The sequence below is a fragment of the Scyliorhinus canicula genome, chromosome 9, assembly GCF_902713615.1.
Source record: "Scyliorhinus canicula chromosome 9, sScyCan1.1, whole genome shotgun sequence".
NCBI lineage: Eukaryota > Metazoa > Chordata > Chondrichthyes > Carcharhiniformes > Scyliorhinidae > Scyliorhinus > Scyliorhinus canicula.
Genome location: NC_052154.1, coordinates 176,094,819 through 176,114,489, shown reverse-complemented (window position 1 = coordinate 176,114,489; position 19,671 = coordinate 176,094,819). Strand labels below are relative to the sequence as shown.

The 19,671-nt window shown below is 50.6% G+C and overlaps 1 long non-coding RNA gene across 1 annotated transcript in view; it reads right to left on the bottom strand.

The window, feature by feature from the left end:
- LOC119971021 overlaps positions 1-19,671 on the bottom strand; it is a 32,662-nt gene that overhangs the window by 8,370 nt on the left and 4,621 nt on the right. Inside the window, exon 2 of the long non-coding RNA XR_005461721.1 lies at positions 12,365-12,480. This is a non-coding gene — a long non-coding RNA (uncharacterized LOC119971021). The remainder of the gene's footprint in view (positions 1-12,364; positions 12,481-19,671) is intronic.

Genomic DNA, 19,671 nt, shown 5'->3' with positions numbered 1-19,671 from the left:
TTGTCGTAGTGAATTCCACAGATTCACCATTCTCTGAGTGAAGAAATTCCTCCTCACCTCAGTCCTAAAAGGTTTAACCCTTATCCTCAAACTATGATCCCTAGTTCTGGACTTCCCCACCATCGGCAACATACTTCCGGAATCTACCCTGCCTAATTCTGTTAGAATGTTTAAGTTTCTATGGGATCCCTTCTCATCTCCAATTAATATAATCCTAACCGATTTAGTCTCTCCTCATATGACAGTCCCACCATCCCAGGAATCAGCCTGGTAAACCTTTGCTGCACTCCCTCCATAGCAACAACATCCTTCTTTTGACAAGGACACCAAAACTGCACACAATACTCCAGATGTGTCCCTGTACCAATGCCCCATACAATTGCAGTAAAACATCTCTATTCCTATACTGAAATCCTCTCACTATAAAGGCTAACATATCATTTGCCTTCTTGACTGCCTGCTGTAACTGCGCGCTTACTTTCAGTGACTGATGCATGAGGACTCCAACATCTCTCAATTTACACCCATTCAAATAATAATCTACCTTCCTATTTTTTGCTACCCAAATGGATAACCTCACATTTATCTACATTATACTGCATCTGCCATGCATCTGCCCACTCACTCAACTAAATCCCGCTGAAGCATCTCTGCATCCTCCTCACAGCTCACCCTCCCACCCAACATTGTATCATGTGCAAATGTTGAGGTAATGCATTTAGTTCCCTTGTCCAAATCAACAATTAATCATGTGAACAGTTGGGGTCCTAACACACATCCCTGTGATACCCCACTAGTCACTGCCTGCCAATTGGAAAAAGATCCATTTTTTCCAATGTGTTTCTTCCTGTTTGCTAAACAGTTTTCTATCCATCTCAAGACTCTACCCTCAATCCCATGCGCTTAAACTTTACATATTAATCTGCTATGTGAGACCTTCTAAAAGTCTAAATAAACCACATCCACCGGTTCTCCCTGGTCAACTCTGCTAGTTACATCTTCCAAGAATTCTAGCAGATTTTGTAATGCAACATTGTTTAAATGAAACAAAACTGATTTTATGCATCAGAACATTCTGATACATAGTTAGCTTTCATTAAATAAAAGTTTCCTGTCAAATTCCTGATTTTTCACCATTGCCTTGTAGTGCTGGTTAAACGTTAATACTCTTCTAGTTCAACTGTACTTTCCCACACACTGCCCATATCCCTTGATTTCTTTTGTATCCAAAACCTATTGATAACTGATTTGAATATGCTCAACAATTCAGCACTCAAACCTCAGTATGGTGGAGAAATTCGAAAGTTCACAATTATTTGAATGAAACCATTTCTTCTCCACTCATTCCAAAATAGCCAGCCCCTTTATTGGGAATCTCGGATCCTGAGTTGTGACTTCCCAGCCAGGGGAAACACCGCCTCACGGGATCTATCCTGTCATATTCCTGAAGAGTTTTATGAAATACCTCTCATTTTTCTGAACTCTGGGAAAATGAAGACGTTGTCCCCTTACACGCTCCTTATCGGACAATCCTCCCATCTCAGGGCCCAAGAACAAAACCGTGCAAAATGTTCCATTTATTATCTGGCCAAGGCCCTGTAGAATTGTAGTAAGACTTCATTTCTATTATAGAAAATGTTACTGTTGGAAAATATATATATTGAAGTAAGTTGTGCTTTTATTTTATGGCTATTAGGAATAAGGTATAATTTTATATTATCTGGGCATTCTGAATTCTCCCTCTGTGTACCCGAACAAGGAATGTGCACCGGAATGTGGCGGCTGAGGGCTTTTCACAGTAACTTCATTGCAATGAAAGCCTACTTGTGACACTAAAATATTATTATTTATTAATTAATATTCTTTATATGTGGGTTAAAAGATGAAACCTGTGCCTAGTTTTATTTTAGAGTGGAGACAGTAGGTTTGAAGTTATTTTTATACCTGCATTATAATAAGGTTTTACAACTTTGAAGGGAAGTTAAAACTAACACAAGCAAGAAACAACTGTGCTTTTGCTGTAGAACCGGGGACCCACAGAGACAGGGAAAAGAGGAAAAGTAGAATCATAGAAACTCAACAGTGCAGAAGGAGGCCATTCAGCCCATAGAATCTGCACTGTCCTCTGAAAGAGCACCCATTCCTCTATCCCCATACCCCCACCTAATCTGCACATCTTTGGACACTAAGCGGAAATTTAGCATGGCCAAACTACCTAACCCGCACATCTTTGGACTGTGGGAGGAAGCCGGAGCACCTGGAGGGAACCCACGCAGACACGGGGAGAAAGTGCAAACTCCAAACAGACAGTCACCCAAGGCCGGAAATGAACCCGGGTCCCTGGCGTGGTGAGGCAGCAGTGCTAACCAGTGTGCCATCGTGCCGCTTTGGTAGTTTTATTTCAGTTAGAAACAGGTGCCACAACATGCAGGACATGAAAAGGGATAGAGAGCACATTAAAAAAAAAGAGAGTGGGACAGGAAGGTGCCAAGACAACAGCCAAGTCCAGGACCAAGAACAGGAATCGTACAGAACCTGTTCAGCGAAACTAAGAGTGAGGAGCTGCGAAGACTTTGATTTTAAAGTGAGAATGCTGCAGGAAGCAGATGTGGAGCAAAGTAGGCCCATGAGAAGCCAGAGTTTTGAGGAGACAGCCAAAGATCTCTGTATGGGCTGGTGAAGCAGTGGTGTTCTGTTAGTATACCTGAAAACCTGAGAGGGAGGAAGACTAAGTTTGAATGCACGTTGTGACCCGAGGGGAGTGGGACATTGGAAGGGTAGATCAAAACCTGAAGGGGGACCCTTGTGGAAGTAAAGAGAAAGCATTGATTGGGAGAAGATTCCAAGCCAAGGACTTTGTGCATTGAAATTGAAAACCCTTGTGTGAAAGAATGAGTTCAAGTAAGGCCAGCTGATTCAGCTGGTCACAATTATTTTGTGGGAATTGATGAGAGACCCATGGCATATGTTGGGGTGGCATTTGTCACTTGGCTTCAGAGTGTGTTGTGTCTGACCACAGATCCCCTACTAGTTTACAGGACAGTGTATTTACTGTGAACATTAGAGTATAAGCTAGATTTTGTAACTGGTGTTATCTGTAGAAATCTCTATATATTTGCAAAGGTATAGCTGTGGAATAAGGAGTCATTAATGTAGTTCATAATTTCTTGTTTCGTTAATGTTTTATTCTTTTGCTAAAAGTTCATCAGTAGATTTTGTCACTCTGTTTGGCAGCTACCCTCCATGTTTCAAAACAAGGATAAAATTAGTATCTATCAAGTCAGGTTCTACCCTAGGATCTGACTTGCCCAGTGGTAATACCAGCTGGGAGCGTAACACACAGAGAAGGTCATTTGGCCCACCGTCTCCATGCCACTTGAAGGAGAGCTATCCAGCCTTACAATATTGATCACACCACCATATTCCTGACGCCACCATTGCCAAACTTGGGTATATCCTGTCCCACCAGCAGGACAGACCCACCAGAAGTGGCAGCAAAGTGGTGTATAGTCAGGAGGGAGTTGCCCTAATTTTGACTGGCACCAATCGAGTTATGTGGCATCAAGTCAAACACGGGCAAGGAAAGCTCCTGCTGGTTACAACCTATCATCCTCACTCCACCTCAACTGATGAATCAGTACTCCTCCATGCTTAACGCCAATTGGCGGAAGTACTGAGAGTTGCAAGGGCACAGGATGTATTGTGGGTGGGAGGTTTCAATGTCCATCACCAAGATAGCTCGGTAGCTCCACTACTGACCATGCTGGCCAAAAACTGAAGGACATAACTTTTAGACTGGGTTTGTGGAAGGTGGTCAGAGAACAAGAGAGAAAAACCTACTTGACCCCACCTTCACCAATCTCTGCGCTGCAGCTGCATCTGTCCATAATACTGTCTGTAGAAGAGACCACCACACAATCCATGAGGAGACAAAGTCCCGTCTTCACATTGATGATACCTTCCATCACATTGTGTGGCATTACCACCGTGCTAAGCAGGCAAAGCTTTGAACAGCAGTTCAAAACCAGGCATCCATGAGGCGCTGTGAGCCATCAGCAGCAGCAGAGTTTTACTCAAACCACAACATGCCAACTCATGGCATGGCATATCCGCCAGTCTGCCAATACCATCAAACCGGGGCATCAAACCTGGTTAAATGAAGAGTGCAGGAGGGCATGGCAGGAGTGGCGCCAGGCATATCTAAAAATTAGTGTCAACCAGGTGAAACTGCAACACAGGACTACTTGTGTGCCAAGCAGAAAAAGCAGCAAGCGATAGACAGAGTTAAGAAATCCCACAACCAACTGATCAGATCAAAGCTCTGCAGTCCTGCCACATCAATCAATCGACTCACAGGAAGAGGAAGCTGCACAAATATTCCCATTTTCAATGATGGGGAGTCCAGCATATCAGTGCAAAAGATAAAGTTGAGACATTTGCAAATAAAATGCAGCTAAAAGTGCCAAATGGATGACCCATCTCGGCCTCCTCCAGAGGTCCCCAGCATCATAGATGTCAGTCCTCAACCAATTCCCTTCACCTTACATGAAATCAAGAAATGGCTGAAGGAACTCTAAGGCTATGGGCTCTGACAACTTCCTGCAGTAATTCTAAAGACATTTGCTCCATAACCAACTCAGCTTCTAGCCAAGCTGTTCCAGTACAGCTACCACACTGGCATCTACCTGATACTGTCGAAAATTATCTTGTCGAGTCCACAAATGCAGGACAAATGCAACCTGGCCAATTACCATCCCATCAGCCTGCTCCCGATCAGCAGCAAAGTGACGGAAAGCATCTTCAACACTGCTATTAGGCAGCACTTATTCAGCAATAAGGTATCCTGTTCTGTGCTGTACTGTTCTAAAAAAAAACCTTCTCACTGACACTCAGTTTGTCTTGTTCTCGATGCAGCCTTGGTCAAAACATGGACAAAAGAGCTGAACTCCAGAGGAGAGGTGAGAATGACTGCACTTGGCATCAGGACAGCATTTGACTGAGTATGGCATCAAAGAATCCTGGCAAAACTGGAGTCAATGGGAATCAGGGGTAGTGGTGGTTGCGGTCATACCTGGCACAAAGGCTAGAAGCTCAGTTGGCTGTAGTTGTTGGATGCCAGTAATCTTAGTCCTAGTTCATCACTGCAGGAGTTCCTCAGCATCGTGCCCTAGCCCCAACCACCTTCAGCTGCTTCATTAATGACCTTCCTTCTATCATCGGGTCAGAAGTGGAGATGTTCAGCAACATTTATGGGGCGCGATTCTCCGCACTCACGACGGGTCGGAGAATAGCGGGCGGCGCACATTTTCACGGCGACGCTGGTCTGACGCCCTCCCGCTATTCTCCGAACCCCGCAGAAACTCCAGGTCGCCATTCCCGTCAAACGCCTCGAACACGCCCCCGACACGACCAGAATCACTAGTTTTTGGCCCCCCGCTATTCTCCGGCCCGGATGGGCGAAGTCCCGACGTCATCACGCACTGTTTACATGGCGTCCAACACACCTGCTTTTCAAGTTCGTCAACCAGTCACAACGGGGAAGGCATCCCTGAAAACGGGAGGGGGGTCCAGAGCGGGGGGAGTGGGGGAGACGGAGGGGGGGAGTGGGGGAGACGGAGGGGGGGAGTGGGGGAGACGGAGGGGAGGAGTGGGGGAGACGGAGGGGAGGAGTGGGGGAGACAGAGGGGGGAGTGGGGGAGACGGAGGGGGGGGAGGGGGGGAATGGGGGGAGACGGAGGGGGGAGTGGGGGAGACGGAGGGGGGAGTGGGGGAGACGTAGGGGAGGAGTGGGGGAGACGTAGGGGACGAGTGGGGGAGTCGTAGGGGAGGAGTGGGGGAGACGTAGGGGACGAGTGGGGGAGTCGTAGGGGAGGAGTGGGGGAGACGTAGGGGACGAGTGGGGGAGTCGTAGGGGAGGAGTGGGGGAGACGTAGGGGAGGAGTGGGGGAGATGGAGGGGAGGAGTGGGGGAGACGGAGTGGGGGAGACAGAGGGGAGGAGTGGGGGAGACGGCGGGGAGGAGTGGGGGAGATGGAGGGGAGGAGTGGGGGAGACGGAGTGGGGGAGACAGAGGGGAGGAGTGGGGGAGACGGAGGGGGGAGTGGGGGAGACGGAGGGGGCAGTGGGGGAGACGGAGGGGGGAGTGGGGGCGACGGAGGGGGGAGATGGAGGGGGGGAGTGGGAGTGGGGGGGGTGTTAGGGAGAGAGTGAGCGAGTGACCCGTCCAACCCCGTAACAAAATGTCTGCCACCATGCCATGGCGTGCCGGTCACAAGGACAAGGCCGCTGGTTGCCCTGTGGCTTACGACCACAGGCCACTGACGCACTGGTGAAGAGGACGTAGTTAACTGCCCGTTGGATGCAGAAAGTGACCAGGGGTTAGGCTGCCCGCGCGTCAGCAGCGCGACCAGGCCACCGGGACACACAGGTATCCCGTGGCTGGCGGCTGCCGAGGTGTCGACTAACCTCCGTCTAACATGTCCCGTTTCTCTGCCTCCCACCACCCTTCTGTAGGTTAGCACAATGTCTGTGAACAGAACGGCGATGTTCTGCGCAGTGGTTGGGGCCGCTGTACTGCATTTGGCGATGCAGCAGCATCCACACCCACAACCCGCAGTGGATGCAGGGCCAACTGCAGCAGCAGAGGGAAGGGCCGAGGAGTTGCCAGTCATCGAGCAGCATGGGGAGGAAGAGGAGAGAGTGAGGGTGCAGCCACGGCGCCAGAGGCGACGACCAAGGCCGAGGGTGTACTGTGTCCGGCTCTTTCCAGACAATGATGGACATCACCTGCAGGAGGTGACTCCGGCTGAGTAGGCGGACGGTGATACATATCTGTCACATCGTGGCGCACCTCGCCCCACGTGGAACGGGGGGAGGACACGCGATCCCAGTTGCCATCAAGGTGACGGTCGCTCTTAACTTCTATGCGACCGGCTCCTTCCAGTCTCCGAGCAGGGACCTCTCCGGGATCTCCCAGTCATCGGTGCACAGGTGCATCCGGGATGTGACCGACGCCCTCTATGCCATTGCGGACCTCTACATCACCTTTCCCGAGGATCGAGCAACTCAAGACTCACAAGCTCGTGGATTTGCCAGAGTGGCCGGGATACCGATGGTGCAGGGGGCAATCGATTGTGTTCACGTCCCCATGCGTCCGCCTGCAGGGGACAGGGACGTGTTCACAAACAGGAGGGGGACATACTCCATGAATATCCAGGTGGTATGCAACCCCCACATGAGGATCATGAATGTCTGTGCAAGGTTCCCAGGGAGTGTGCATGACTCCTACATACTGGCGCAGTCGTTCATCCCTGCGATGTTTGAGGGACGTCCCCCCCCCCCCCCCCCCCCCCGGCTGAGGGGCTGGTTGCTAGGCGACAGGGGTTATCCGCTGAGGTCTTGGCTAATGACGCCTATACGGAGGCCTCAGACCAACGCGGAAACCCGATACAACGAGGCCCATGCAGCAACCAGGGGTGTGGTGGAGCGCTGCCTTGGCCTCCTGAAGATGAGATTCAGGTGCCTGGACTGCTCCGGAGGGGCCCTGCAGTACCAGCCCGACAGGGTCGCTCGCATTGTTGTGGTCTGCTGTGCGCTGCACAACATCGCGATGCAGAGGGGAGATGACCTGTTGCAGGAGGCGGAGGGAGAAGCTAGTGGCAGTGGTGCCAGCACAGAGGAGGAGGAGGAGAGGGAGGAGGAGGAGGAGGAGGAGAGGGAGGAGGAGCAGGAGGAGGAGGAGGAGGAGGAGGCTGGTGGAGTGGCGGGCGCAGCACGCAGACACGACGCAGGTGCTGGTGATGTCCAGGAGGCGGGACAACGGACCCGGCGAGGACGGCGGGCACGCAACGCCTTGGTGGCAGCACGGTTCACGCATCGCATGTGACGTCCCCGCTGAACACCAAACCACCACTTGCATCGCTAGTCGTGCAGAGGGTCAACACACAACTGCCACCACCACAACCCCCCCCCCCCTCTCAGTGTACACTGATCCACTTCGACATCACCCTACCACTGGGTCCAGACGGTATGGCACAACATTGATGGCTGTGTCAGCGGGTGTGATCAGTGCCCTGTGGAATGATGACAGCCCGCTCTGCGATGAGCTGTGAGCTCAGAATCGTTAGAGAGAGTCTGACCCATGGCAATACCTGAACCATCCACCTTGGTGGCTGCTGAGTTCGTCACGGACACTCCATCACGTGCCCGCATGGGCTAGCTGTGGGAGGGGGTGGGGGGAGGGGCAGGGACTGCACACCCGGCACCAAAGTTTCACCGCTCGTCAACCCCAGCGACACTCGGTCACCATCATGATTCCTGTGGCTGTGGAACAATCACACGGTTTTACAAGTAAGATGGAACAGTGCGTTTAATGTTAACAATAATTTACAGGTGCCCTAGCCCCTACAACTAAACTGTGCCCTTCACCCGTGCCAACTTACTCTGTGTCTCACTTTGTTACCTTACGGCCCTACCACTACGTCTACGTGAGTCCCCAGATGATACAGCAGGAGTGGAGGAGGATTGCTGCGAATTGCCCCCTTCGACTCGTTTCTCCTTGGCCATGCGTTTCCTGGGGCGACCCGGCCTTGATGGGCCAGGCTGCTCTGCGGGCGTCTCGGGTGACGTTGTGCCACCCTGCTCTGCCTGCTGCCTACCCGATGCACCAGGGATGGGACGGTGGAAGGCCGAGAATTCCGGGACGTCCCGTGGTGGACTTAATGGGACGGGCCCCGAAACCTCCTCCTCCCTCGGGGAGCCCGGTGGCCCCCGGGCCTCACTTTGTGACAGAGGTGCGAGCGGGGAGGTGCCCCGTCGCGCCACCGACACCCGGCGCTGCCAGTCCTGGAGGCCTGCGACGGTATCCACCAGGATCCGAACGTTTGCAGACACGGAGTCCAGGGAGTTAGACATTCCCGCCATGGACTGTGCGACCTCAACCTGTGAGTGCATGACGCCATCCAGCACATGTGTCAGGCGGTTGATGCTCTCGGCGACTGACTGCTGCGACTGGGCCATGACCTGGTGAGACTGGGCCAAGGCCCGCAGGGCGCCGGCAATGTCGTTTTGGCTCTGGCACATTGCTGCCTGTGAGAGGGCAACCCTGTCCAGGGCCGAGGATGACGCGTGCACATTAACCCCAACGCCTTGCATAACCTGACCCATTGCCTCCACCGCGGATGCCACCCGTGCGGTGTCGGACTGGGTCGCTGCCATGAGCGGCACCACTCCCTGCTTGTGGACGCGGTTCGACTCCTCTAACAGCGTCTGCAGAGCCAGGAAGACAGCCCTCATCCCGTCATTGTTTCCCTGGGTTTCTTGAGGCATCGGCTGTGTGGGTGGGTTGAGAAACTCCAGGAACTCAGAAAACGTCTGGGAGCCAGCTGCATGCTGGGCCTGGCCTGGCCTCCGCCAGTCCGGGCCCTCGTCTGCCCCGACCTCCACCTGCTGTACCTGCTCAGCTGTGATGTGCCAACCAGGCTGTGACCCAGGAGACTCATCACTAAATAGGCCAGCCAGGGTGAGTGTCTCTGGGATGGTGGACGGTGTGGGAGATAGCAGTTCCGCAAGCTCGAGGTCGTCTTGGGTTGACGCCTCCTCTGTGTCATCGTCCAGGTGAGAGGCCGCAGGGCGTTGGCGGGCCATTTCTGTTTCCTGCTGTGTCGCCGCCCTCTGGGCGTCCTGCTCCACAGATTCTGTTGGGGAGGATGGGACTCCCCGCTGATCGGGCACAGAATGTTGTGCAGCCCTGGGTGAGGTGGGGCCAGATGCATGTCTCCGCCTGGAGGCAGACGGCCCTGGTCGTTCGGCATCACGTCCTAGGAAAGAGAATGAAACGGCTTATTTAGATTCGCTCGGCCAGGCGCTGGACGGTCCCAGTGGGCAGAGTGTGAAGGGACAGAGGATGGGGGAGGTGTCCAAGTGGGCAGGGTGTGTGAAGGGACAGAGGATGGGGGAGGTGTCCAAGTGGGCAGGGTGTGTGAAGGGACAGAGGATGGGGGAGGTGTCCAAGTGGGCAGGGTGTGTGAAGGGACAGAGGATGGGGAGGGGTGGGTGTTTGTAAAGGAGGGTTGTCTCACTTGTTGCAGCTCCACCAACCTCGCATAGCGCGACCTCCCGGGTGCCTGACCCCCCAACAAGGTCCAGTGCCCTCTGCTCAAACATGGTGAGGGGGTGCAGGTTGGGCGAACCCCCTCCAGTCTGGTGCCGCTCACGGGTGTTGTGAGTGGTCTTGGCCTGTTGGGGGAGGGGACATAGGTAGATCATTACAATACGGCAGGTATCAGCAGTCCGTTCAGATACTGGCACAGTTTGGGGGTCAAGTTGTCATAAGACAATTGCATCTCTCCACGGGGCCAGAGCGCTGGGTCTGTGACAACTTTGTGAACCACCCTCAAATAACTCTGCCCCAATCCCCCTCCACCCCCCGTGCCAGGGGGAGAGGTGGGTGATTAATTTAAGGGGGGAGGGATGGTTGTGACCAGGGGGCACCCTCTTGGCACTTACCCTGGCAGCCCTGGTGAGGACGTGCATCTTCTTCCTGCATTGCTCTGCTGAGCGAGGGTCTGCCCCACAGCACTGACGGCAGCGGCCACCTCACGCCAGGCCTGGCGCACAGCGCTGGCAGGTTGGCGATGCCCTCTACGCGGGCAGATGATGCCCCTCCTCTGCTCGACGGCATCGAGCAGCGTCTCGACATCGGCCTCAACAAACCGAGGGGCAGCTCTCCTGAGCTCCGACATCATGGCTGACAGATTCTGTGCTCGCCCGTGCCTTTTTACGGCGTCGGGCGGCGTCACGTGGGCGTGGTCGTATCGTCGTCGCGTTCCGTCGTCATCACGCCCGTGATTGACGCGGCCGCGTTCCTAGCCCATTTCCCGGACGTGAATACGTCGGGAAATGGACCCTTCCCGGCCGTCGTAAAACACGCCCGTTTTAACGGGCAACTTCGCGATTTTTCGCGGGTGCGGAGAATCGCGCCCGTGATATCTCAGATACCGAAGAAGTCCATGTTGGGGAGTTCCTCACTGAACCATAGAATCCCAACAGTGCAGAGGAGGCCAATCAGCCCATCGGGTCAGGACCGACCCTCCGCAAGAGGCCCACTACTTAGGCCCACTCCCTAACTCTATCCCTGTATTATCACGCGATGATCAATCAGCCTAACCTACGCATCTTTAGACATTCAGCGACAATTTTAGCCTGGCCAATCCACCGACTCAGCACATCTTTGGATTGTGGGAGGAAACCGGAGCACCCGGAGGAAACCCACTCAGACAGGGGGCGAATGTGCAAACTCCACACAGACAGTGACCTGAGGCCGGAACTGAATCTGGGTCCCAGGCGCTGTGAGGCAACATGCCGACCACTTGTGCCACCGTGCCACCCTTGTTAGGGGTTGTAGCCCCTTGGGTGTGGGAAGAGTCCTGTGGGGGGTGGGGGTGGGGGGGCTACTCAGAGGTGGAGAGCTGGGTTTTGGAAGGAATTTCCTGCAATGTTATGGGATGGGGTGTCCCATGGGTAGAGTTTCAAGGGGAGGGGTGGGTGTGTGTGTGTGTGTGTGTGTGTGGGGGGGGGGGGGGGGGGGGGAGACAATGTGGCTCTGTGTAATAGAAGTTAGAAGATGTTTCAATTAATTTAACTTGCTTTGGGCAACTATTCATTTCACAAGGTTTACAATTTAAATCACATTTTTGGATGGAGTCCAGCGCAGGGCAATTGCCCTGGGGAGTTTATCACTCCTGTGTAAGTTCCATATAAACCTTACCTGGGAATATCTGAAGGGGTTGCCCCAGCGCATCTTTGGGGTACCCCCTCCCCCTCCACCAATCCTGGGCCTCACAGATTACGGCCCAATGTTTTAATTCTGGTGCCATTTTTCTTTGTGTAAGAATTGGTCAGTTAGACCTGACTGCTGCAACTGAAAGTTCACATAATCTCGCTCAGCAAATGTGTTCAAACCTCTGGTGCTGTTGAAGCATATCGAAAAGAATAGATGACAAAGAATAAATTAACAAGTGGTATTCCATTGGCAATAACCAAATAGAACACCAATTCTAAAAAGGCTGCTGAAACAAGAAAAAATTCCAACTAAGAGGGGACTCATTTGTAACACACGTTTTCACGTGCGTGATGCAAGCGTCCGGCAGTTAATTCTGTTTCAGATAAAGTATTTCCAGAGATCACATAATTTTGTTTTATACATATTAAAATGAAAAACTGAATGTCTAAATCGAAATGAATTCCATGCAAGTTTTGACTGGTAAGGATGGTTATTGAAGCAAATTTCAATTACAAAAAGGACCAAAAGTCAATTGTGTGAATTGCGAAACAATAGAAACCAGCTTTAGTGAGGAAAGATTTACCCAGTCTTTCACGGATGACATCATTTTGGCGTTGTGGCAAGTTGGTATTTATCAATCAGCAACGTTTCTGACTCCAAATAGTTTGGTGAGCAGCGATTCATTCCAAAGCAGACCTTCTGAAATCAGATCATTTAAATTAGATCAAAGAATAATTTCAAGAGGGGGGGAATAGTAAAATAAGTTTAATGTCTATACAAATTCAAATATTCATTCTGCACTTTAATCATGCCAGTATAAAATGGGATCAGAACAATAGAATCTAACAATAATGTACTTTCTTTGATATCTCTTGGCTGAATCCTTTACATGATGTAGTATGCAGAAGTATAGACAAATAATGGCGAGCTTTCAATCCATCCTCAAATCAACCAGTCTTTACAAGGATATAATGATAGATTTCAGAATCTTAGGGCTGATGGAGAAGGGAGAAGACAGACAAGATTTACGCTGCTGATTGGTATCACACGATCATTACTGGCTATGTATTTGGGGAGGTGGATGAGGAAGAGGGTATGTATGTCTTGGCACCAATGGGTAGAATTGTGTTAAGATTAGGCTCGATATATTGACATACAATGTTCACTCTATCACTGTGTCTGTACTCTAGAGATTAAGATAAATGTAATATAGCCAAAATATAGGCCGGAATTCTCCATCCATTGGGATCCCGCTTCCCACCAGCAGCACACCCCTACCCAAGGGTTTCTCGGCAGCATGGAGTGGCTTCAATGGGAAATCCCATTGACAAGCGACGAGAGTGGAGAATCCCACCAGCAGTGAACGGTGCGCCATAGAGAAACACATGGCTGGGGGACCAGCAATCTAGCCCACAATATATTCTATGCCTTGCAAACCCCTAAACTCCAGCCTGTAAATCTTGGGACAATGGAGTCAGGAAGAAAGCCTTGGATGATATATGTTTTGAGAGTGTTGAACTCCTTGATAAAGACTGGCGAGAGCTGGTACAAAGTGCATCAAGATCATGTGAAAAAGTATCTTTAGAAAGGTATAAAAGTGGGGAAACTGGAATGTGAGGTTGGAACTGAAAGTGGAAACAGATAAAATTGACCGAAAAAATTGTGCTCAATGAACTAACCATTCATCTTCTGCATTCTTGATCTTTGATCATATTCATGCCTTTTGACTTTTCACAGTAACTTCATTGCACTGTTACTGTAAGCCTACTTAGATGTCATAGAACATACAGTGCAGAAGGAGGCCATTCAGCCCATCGAGTCTGCACCGACCCACTTAAGCCCTCACTTCCCCCCTATCCCCGAAACCCAATAACCCCTCCTAACCTTTTTTGGTCACTAAGGGCAATTTATCCTGGCCAATCCACCTAACCTGCATGTCTTTGGACTGTGGGAGGAAACCGGAGCACCCGGAGAAAATCCCGCAGACACGGCGAGAACGTGCAGACTCCGCACAAACAGTGACCCAGCTGGGAATCGAACCTGGGACCCTGGCGATGTGAAGCCACAGTGCTATTCACTTGTGCTACTGTGCTGCCCTGCATGTACTTGTGACAATAAATATTAGTATTATAAAGTTGACTATTCTAATGCTCTCCGAACTGGTCTCTGACACTCTACCCTCCATACAGTTACGGATATTCGAAGCTCTGTTGTCGCCATGTCATGATGCACAGCAAATTCACACTATATTCGTTGACCTATAATGGCTCCTGGTCAAATAATGGATTAATTTCAACATTCTAATTGTTTTGAAGGATCTTCTCCAGCCCCACAACCCTCCTGAGATATCTGTGTTTGTGACTAATTCTGGGCTATTGAGCATCCCTGATTTTAATGTCTGTGCCATTGGTGGCTGGGCCTTCGGTTACCTGGACCTCAAGCTGTGGAATTCCCTACCTTCACCTCTTCACCTCTCTACTTCATCTTCCTCCTTTGAGGCCCTCCTTAAAATCTCTCTTTTTGACCGTGTTTTAGTCACCTGACCTAACACCACTTAGTTCTTCACAATGGATGTGTTCTGTCAAAAGGCATGTGCGGATGGTAGCAAATTTTTCTTCTTCTAAAGCAGTCCCGAGGGATGGAGAATTATTCGCCTTCACACCAGTTCGATAGATTCTGAGGTGGCCCAATGCACAATCTGCAGACTCTGCAACATTCAGGATGTGATGTTTGAAAGGTCGCCCAAATGGGATGTTTGGCGGTTTCTGTACTCTTTCCGATGCCTCAATTCTGCACCTGCATGTTCCTGATGAGGTCGCTTGAGGGGTTCTTCACCACTTTGGTCAGTCATAAACCAGGAACGCCCCTGAGTTGGGGAAAATGTTTGAACTCTTCAAGGCTGATTTGAGGATATCCTTAAAGTTGTCCATCTGTGAGTCCCCAACTACAGCAGTTGCTTCAAGAGTCTGTCATCAGGCATATAAACACCAGGGCCAGGATTCTCCCCTACCCGGCAGGGCGGGAGGTCCCGGCGTGTTGGAGTGGCGTGAACCACTCCGGCATCGGGCCGCCCCAAAGGTGCGGACGTCTCTGCAGCTTTAGGGGCCAAGCCCTCACATTGAGAGGCTAGTCCCATGGCAGAGTGGTTCCCGCTCCACTGGCTGGCGTGAACGGCCTTTGGTGCCACGCCAGCCGGGGCCGAAAGGACTTCACCGGCTGGCGTAAGTCCACGCATGCGCCGGAGCGTCAGCGGCTGGTGACATCATATCGGCGCATGCGCTGGGGAGGTGGTCTCTTCCACCTCCGCCATGGTGAAGACCATGGCGAAGGCGGAGGAAAAGGAGTTCCCCCACAGCACAGGCCCGCCCGCCGATCAGTGGGCCCCAATCGCGGGCCAGGCCACTGTGGGGCCAACCCCAGGGTCAGATCTCCCCCCCCCCCCCACCAAGGACCCCGGCGCCCGCCCGCGCCGCCAATCCCGCCGGTAAGGTAGGTGGTTTAATCCAAGCCGGCGGGAGAGGCTTGTCAGCGGCGGGACTTCGGCCCATCGCGGGCTGGAGAATCGCCGCGGGGGGCCCGGCAACTGGCGCGGCGCGATTCCCGCCCCCGCCGAACCTCAGGTGGTGGAGAATTCGGGAAACGGTGGGGGCGGGATTGACGCCGGCCCAGGTCTCACTCAGCGGAGCTGGATTTGAGCAACTGATGCCTAAATGCTGGGCAGGTTACCTTGGGAGAGAATGCTACTGTTGGACCATCTTTATTGCCACTGGATTTGGAGGATCTTCATAGAATTCCTACAGTGCAGAAGGAGGCAATTTGCCCCATCGAGTCTGCACCAACCCTCTGAAGAGAGCACCGTACCGAGGCCCACTCCCCCACCCTATCCTCATCTAACCTGAACATCTTTGGACACTAGGGGGCAATTTAGCATGACCGATCCACCTAACCTGCATATCTTTGGATTGTGGGAGGGAACTGGAGCACTAGGAGGAAATCCACGCAGACATGGGGAGAATGTGCAAACTCCACACAGTCACCCGAGGCCGGAATTGAACCCTAGCCCCTGGCACAGTGAGGCAGCAGTGCTAAATGCTGTGACACCGCAATAAAATCCTTCAGGGAAGGAAATGTGCCGTCCTTACTCCGTGTGGGTAATGGAAAGGGAGCCTCTGTTAGTCATACCATAATGGATAGATCATTGAAGTTGATTGACAGTTAGCTGATACATGAAAATGCAAATGTGAGTGTGGCCGGATTCTTTTAAAAAAGCTTTAGTACAGTTCTGGAGCATTCTGTGCAGATGGAATCTCTCCTGTTGCAGTAGTAAATGAAGCCTAGGTAATAAGACGCACTTTGATGGTTCACAGCTCCCAGATCGACACTTTGGAATGCAAATGATCCAACTTGTCCCTGTGTATTGTCCCTGTGTATACTATGGTGACTCATGAATACTTAAGAACACATGTTGAAAATGTCTTTCACAAGGATAATCCACAGTATATTTAAAATTAATGCTGTTTTCCTGCCTTTGTAGTCAAGTCCTGTCTGGTGTCTGAGCAAACTCTCATCTTGCAGTTAATCATTTTGAACTATGTACATATTGAAAGCAAACAGCAAACTGCAGCTTGTTAACCTTCAGACCACAAGTGGCCAACACTGGGTCTGTGTGTTTTTTTTTAAACCATAGCACTTTTCATTAAGGGGGTAAATAATACTACATTTGAAGTTACGCATGTGGTTCGTGAAAAGCTAAAGACTATGGCCTGGATTCTCTGTTCTGGGGACTATGTCCTCCTGCCAGCAGAGAATTGCTAGTGATCTGTACTGGAATTAGGAGCGGTGCCCAGGTGCGGGTTTCTCTCCATCAGCATGCTAATTTATGCATGGGGCAGAACTCGCCAGATTCCATCGGAATCCGGGTATCGGGCCACCATTTTGAGCAGATGGCCCATTACCAAGGTCCAGTGGCGGGCCCCACAATGAAAATCCTCACCCACCCACCTCCCCACCCCCACACTGACAAGTAGGGGCTGGCTTCCCCTCCTCCCACTACAGGAAGAACGGGCCAACCTTCCAAAGCACGCATGCATACGTGTGACTTGACCCCACCCCACTGACCCCCCCCCCCCCCCCCACCACATCGGATCCCTCATCAGATCCCCCCATCAGCCATCAGAACCCCCATCAGACCCCAATCCGAGACTCCTCCAACAGAGACAACAAACCAAGACCCCGATCAGACCCCCACCAGAAACTTGCGTCGAGACTCCTATCAGAAACCTCCAACAGAGTCCTCCAGGAGACCTCCAAAGAGACCCCCAATAGAACCCCCCCCCCCCCCATCAGAGATCCATGCCTGGAAGCTGAAGAGCAGTCCAGGCAGTGGAGTGAAAAATCATTGCATTTTCTCTTACCCTACCCTAACATCTGCTGCCTCAGCCAAATGTGTTTAAAGCAGCAGCTGTTACAAGTGTCAGCAGCTTTCTTGAAAGCCAAATACAAAGGGCTTCAAATCCCTTGACAGTCTTTGAAATACAAATCTTTCATTAAGTTTCACAAAGCAATGCATTGCATTAGCCAGTGATTGACAGCTTTACTACTCCAGATACAGGTTTTTGCGGATTGTTGATTTATCTTTCCCTTCACACTTTAATGCATCTCAAGTGCCTTGCATTGGTGCCACCGGCAATGTTTATAAACACTCTTGCTATGATTGACAGCTCCTCTCCACATCAAATGTAGCTAGGTGATTTCTGCTGTGAAAAAGAGGAAGTATTGCTATGTGAAATTAAATGGAAGATTTGCATTTCAAAGGCTGTTCAGGTATTTGAAACCCTTCCATCAACAAACCAGGACGTTTTGAAGAATTTGACCTTTTAAGGTGTTAGTGTCAGTCAGCTCTCGAAAATTCTGCAATAAGCATACTGTGATATTTTTTGAAGGATAGGCTTGCAGGTCATGAAGTTACAAAACAAAAAAGGGATTTATTGGAAAGGTATTTACTCTACAGGCTTTTAGGATAGGCTGTCCATTTGTCCACGCAAATGGCGAATGACATCATGAACAAGACATGTGATCGGACTCTTAAAGTGACCTTTCTTTAATAAATTTAGAGAACCCAATTCATTTTTCCAATTAAGGGCCAATTTAGCGCGGCCAATTCACCTACCCTGCACATTTTTGGTTTGTGAGGGCGAAACCCACGCAAACACGGGGAGAATGTACAAACTCAACAAGGGCAGTGACCCAGAGCCGGGATCGAACCTGGGACCTCGGTGCCGTGAGGCAGCAGTGCTAACCACTGCACCACTGTGCTGCCCCCTAAAGTGACCTTGTCCCAACAAGGAGTAAACATGAATACTTGACTAAGACTAACGAGTTTGAGGACCCCCATTTTGACCAGTCTTTCTAATTCCGCCTGAACCTTAGGCCTGATGGCGTAAGACACTGACTTAGCCTTTAAGCATCTTGCTTGGCTTTCATGCGTAATCTTTAGTTTGGCTGAGATCTCTTTTATGTTTCCCAGCTTTCCATTAATGACAATGGCATGTTTCTTTCAAATTTTCAGTAGACCTGCTTCGGACTCCAACATGAGATCGATTTGGCCCAGTGAGATTGATTATCTCCAGCCAGTTTCTCCCTATTCGGGCTGGTAGTCACCTTTAATGTCAAGCAGGGACAAATCTGCCATCTGTCCGTTTAGCTGCACATTTACATCGGTACGCCCCTCAATGGAACCACTTCACCAGTATAGGTTTTTAGTATTGAAAATGAAAATCGCTTATTGTCACGAGTAGGCTTCAAATGAAGCTACTGTGAAAAGCCCCTAGTCGCCACATTCCGGCGCCTGTTTGGGGAGGCTGTTACGGGAATCGAACCGTGTTGCTGGCATGCTTGGTCTGCTTTCAAAACCAGCGATTTAGCCCTGTGCTAAACAGCCCCTATTATCGTTGAGGTGAAGGCAATATGTCAGTTTCTCTTGATCACAATTTCTGGTACCAATGAAACTGCTGATCCAGTGTCCACCTCCATTGTTACTGGTTTCCCATAAAGGAGTGACCCAATAATGGTTTGTTGAGCCCGCAATGGCCAGTATGTTCATCATCTTACTGTGACTCTGGCTCCTGTTCAAGCCCTTTTTGTATCACATGGATCCTTCTCCCCTATTCAGTTTTCCATTTGATATACTGTACTACTTGGTTCTTGCTTTTTATAGTTGTTGTTTGGAACTTGCTGCTTCTTTCCTGAACACACATTTTCAATGTGCCCCTTTTTACCACAATCCTACTGTTATAACCTGCCTGCTTACCATTGGCTGGGGACTAATGACAATCCCAAAATCCTGTGGGGGTATGAGCTTCCCCAATGAGGGGGGGCGGAGAAATCATTAGCAGACTCCCTGCATAAATAGAGCTGGCCAGTTTGGAACCAGAGAGAGAGGAGTTGGCAGCAAGAGAAGTTGTTGTTGTTGTTGTTGTTGTTGTTGTTGTTGTTGTTGTTGTTGTTGTTGTTGTTGTTGTTGTTGTTGTTGTTGTTGTTGTTGTTGTTGTTGTTGCTGTTGTTGTTGTTGCTGTTGTTGTTGTTGCTGCTGCTGTTGTTGTTGTTGTTGTTGTTGCTGCTGCTGTATATATATATGTTAATTTGTAAATAAATGTTATTTCTTTGTATCCTGCAAACTCGTGCTGGATTCTTCGTGGGCCCTCACAAAACCTGCATTTTGCATCCCTTCACGAGCAGTCTGCTGCTGGGTGCTCAGTTTTTGCACATCAAACTTGTGTCTGTGTTCGGGGTCTCAGTCAACATTTTATTGTTGGCTTTCCTTAGCTGTTAATTCTATAAAGATTGTGAATTCTAAGGCTTTCTATAGCTTTAAGGTGCTTTCTGTTAACA